Below are 3975 nucleotides of genomic sequence, written 5' to 3'. Positions count from 1 at the left end.
TTTGATTTTAAATTTTTTTAAATATTTTTATGTAGGAAAGTTTTCGAATTATTAGTATAACAGAATGCAAGCATGCACACATTTTAAAAAGGCACACAGCATGCACACAATAAAAAGGCGTATTTTTGTAATAAATTTGTCTCGCTCATATTCAAAAATTAATATAATAGCAATACTATATAGAAGCGCTTAGATAACAGTGTTGTGTTGCGTCTAAGGGTCTGCGTCTGCTCGTACCCTCTCGGAAGTTCGGTTTGAAACAGTACAAAATGTGAATATTCGTTTCGTTCCGTTTTTACGAAACAAAAAATATCATATTGTTTTGTGTCACATTTATACGAAACACGTAAATCTTGTTTCGTTTCGCATAATGTTGTTACGAAACATGAAATTATTGTTTGATTTGTACTGTTATTTACGAAACAAAATAAACTTGTTTTGTTTCGTATCGGTTTTTACGGAACATTTCATAACTCCCTGCCCCAAACAGATATTTCATAATTTCCACACCCCCGAGCAATACATGAACTTTCACGTTTAATATTTCCTAACTTAATGTTTCGTAAACGAAAGTTTAACTAAAAACTTTATTAACAAAGCAATGCAATAGCATCATTTTCATAAGGCACACCTAACGAAGTTAAAAAAGATACTGTCTACTGTATGTAGGTTTTACTGTATTAAAATTTTAACTTTAAGTTCATCAGACATAAATTTTATATTTGTATATAAACTCGCATGAAGAGTTTGCAATCATTGTTTGAATAAAATACTTCAAATTCTATTATATAACCTTCTAAATACAATACTGTTGTGTTAACTTTAAATATTCTGCAAAACTAATTAATTTATTGTTTTAAAATTTGTTTCTCCTAAAAATATCCAACTTTTTTAATAACTTTCAAAAATATTTTTTGAAAATTATTAAAAAAGTTATTATAAAAACAATTTTATAAAAAAACTAGGTTTTCATCTGTCGGATGTAAACATTTTTGATCTTAAACATTCAAATTAATTTCCACTAGTCATCATTTTAATTGTTTCAACATCATAGTTATTCTCAATCATATAATCATGCCTATAAAAGCTACAATTTAATGGAATTATTTTAATAAAGTTACTGTGTCAGGTGTTAAGTGTGCGGAATGTAAAAAGTGTCAAATCCAAATCAAGTTAACTGATGGATCCACTAGTGGTATCAGGTACCATCTGAAAACCAAGCATCCCACTGACTACGCTAAGATGTTAAGAGCCCAAATCGAACTTGAGCGCCAAAGAAAAGAAGATATTAAAAAAATTGCAGAAGTTGCCTTCGAACTGAATGACGCATACAGTAAGTTTCTAATTATCTTTTATAAAATAATGTTTTTCCTTGTATAAAGATAATTTTCATGTTTAATTTTAATTTTAATTTTGTTTTTTTAGATTAACGATCACAAAAAGGCCTATCTAAAAGTGTTAATGTGGGAACTATTATTAATTATTATTAAATATTCTTCCCAATCAGTCAGGCATTTGGAGACAGACATGGTAATCATGTAATACATTGTCATGTCAAGTAGTCCATTCACTCTAGTAGATGAACCATGCTTCAAGGAAATGGTGCAACATTTAAATCCAAAAGTAATTGTGAAACATTCCTCGACTTTTTTCAAGGTACAAGCTGCCATTGCTTTATGAAAGCGTTATGCATACTGCGCAAAACCTAATTAAAAGAGAAGTTTCCAGTTGTCAACAGGTGGCTATCACCACTGATGGCTGGACCTCTAGGTCACAGGACCCATATATGACTCATATATGACTCTTCACTATATCAATATTCAGTTTAAACTGAAGAAATATGTTCTCGACTTTGACAATTTTGTGGGAAGACACACTGGTTACCACATTAGCAAAGTAATTTTTTTTATGTTGATATAATTTGTGCTTGTAAAAAAAAATAATTTAAAAAGTAAAACTTATCCTTCCGCTAGAATAGCGTTTCTTCTAGGATTTTGTTATTTATTGAAAGAATTATTAATTTACTGTAAAACCCAAAAGCTTCATAAGTTATCTCATAAATCATTAATTTATCTTCATTCTAATTTAAGGCTCTGGAAGAAATGATCCAAAAGTATCAGGTGTTGGACGCCGTGCCCAAGAAAGCCATTGTCCACGATGCGGCGGCAAACATGAAACATGCTGTGTCAATCATGAACAAAATAAAGTATGAATCACTGTTGTGTGCAGACCACCTACTAAACACTAGCCTACTTCATGCTACCAATGAATTGCAAGAAGTCAAAGACTGTATTGCCACACAACTATCTAGCAAAGTTCACAGGTCCACCTTAGCTTGTCAACTTATTAAATAAGATTGTATGTTGTTCTGTGTAAACTATGTTAAAATCATTGCTCCTGTAATAACCAGGTGGAACCCCTACTGTTTTATGCTGAAGTCAATCTATGAGAAATCAACAAATCAAAAGATTTGTTGATTTCTCATAGAGAAAAAGATGCACTAAATAACAACCCACTACAGAACGTTATTCCAAGTGACAACCAATTTTCACTGATGTCTTCACTGATGCCAGTATTAAATAAAATAAAGATTATGTCAGATTGCTTGTCCAAGGACACTGAACCAGAGCTTTATCATATGCTAACTATGCTTTATAAAACTGACAATTTTTTTCAAAACCACATTGATATGGAAAACAGAGAAATAATTATTGCTTTTTGTAAAAAATTACGTGAGCATTTACACATAGCCACGCGATTCAATGAACATGGAAGATACAACCAACACTACGCCTTGGGAAACCTTCTTCATCCGTACTTTGGAGGTTATATGTTTTATTTCTTGGTAAAAAAAAACCATTCTTTAATATTTTAATTTAACAGTTATTGTTTATGATTTAAGGATATATGCTTAGACATTACGGTATCTCAGAACAGTTCACCAACGTCATCAACGATCATCCATCGTCGGAAGCTATTTTGATCAGTGAAAAAATAATCATAAAGTTACACAAGTTAAAGTGCCGGCTGGTGTGAATGAGTACGACGATTTACAAAATATAGAGATTGAACAGGGTAATAATAACCACACCATTAGTCAAAATGTACCGGAAATTGAAAGGGAGTTTGAATCTTTCCGCTTTATTCAGAACACCTCCCAAGAATCCTATACCCAAAGCAGTTTTTTCAAAAAAGCCAAAAAAGCTATCGTTCAAAACAAAAAGCGTTTCATCAACGCCATTATGCTCTTCTTCTTTATCTTCAACACCAACATCTTCAGGAATCAAAAGAAAAACAATGGAAACTCCGGAAGAATTATCCGAAAGTGACACTCAACAAATTGATGTAAAAATATTTTACTTTTTATTGCGAAAATTTAAATTTATCATGAAATATAATAGTCTAAATAAAACTAATTTCTCGTAAAAATCGAAAATGTGTGCGTAAATTGGTACAAAAAATTGGTATAAAAGTAAACTACTTTTTATTTTATGCTAGCCCTAAAAATATTAGTATTTCTCGTAAAACTCAGAAATTTCTTTTTGTTTGTTTCGTTTTTAACCGTTTCATTTCGGAAATAGTTTAACATTATTTCGTTTTGTACCGGTTTTTTCAAAACAAGAGCTTCTTTTCGATTTGTCCAGTATTTATCACGAAACAAGAAAATTGTATTTCTTTTTGTACCGTATTTTGCGAAAAAAGATAAAAAGTGTTTCGTTTCGTAACGTTTATCAAAACAATATTTTTCATCGTTTTGTTTCGTCTTGTATCGTTTTCAGACGCAGACCCTTAGTTGCGACGTTGGAATGGTTTTTTGGTTAAGGAAACTAATCTTAAATAAACTAAGCTAAAAATGTCTTCCTTTATCCCACGGGACAGATTATTTAAAAAAATATTTTTAAGATAAGCAAAGCAGATGTTAAAGATGATTAGGAAAATAAAAAAGATTCATCATAAAATATATTTTACTCATAT

At 30.7% G+C, this 3975-nt stretch overlaps 1 long non-coding RNA gene across 1 annotated transcript; it reads left to right on the top strand.

Moving 5' to 3' along the window:
* Nucleotides 1–1016: 1016 nt before the first annotated feature.
* On the top strand, nucleotides 1017–3412 carry LOC136074943 (uncharacterized). Its single transcript, XR_010635582.1, has 4 exons — nucleotides 1017–1333; nucleotides 1426–1896; nucleotides 2091–2825; nucleotides 2903–3412. It is a non-coding gene; the product is annotated as an uncharacterized LOC136074943 (long non-coding RNA).
* The last annotated feature ends 563 nt before the right edge of the window (nucleotides 3413–3975 follow it).

The sequence above is a fragment of the Hydra vulgaris genome, chromosome 01, assembly GCF_038396675.1.
Source record: "Hydra vulgaris chromosome 01, alternate assembly HydraT2T_AEP".
In the NCBI taxonomy this organism is placed as follows: Eukaryota; Metazoa; Cnidaria; class Hydrozoa; order Anthoathecata; family Hydridae; genus Hydra; species Hydra vulgaris.
This window is presented reverse-complemented; position numbering and strand designations above follow the sequence as displayed.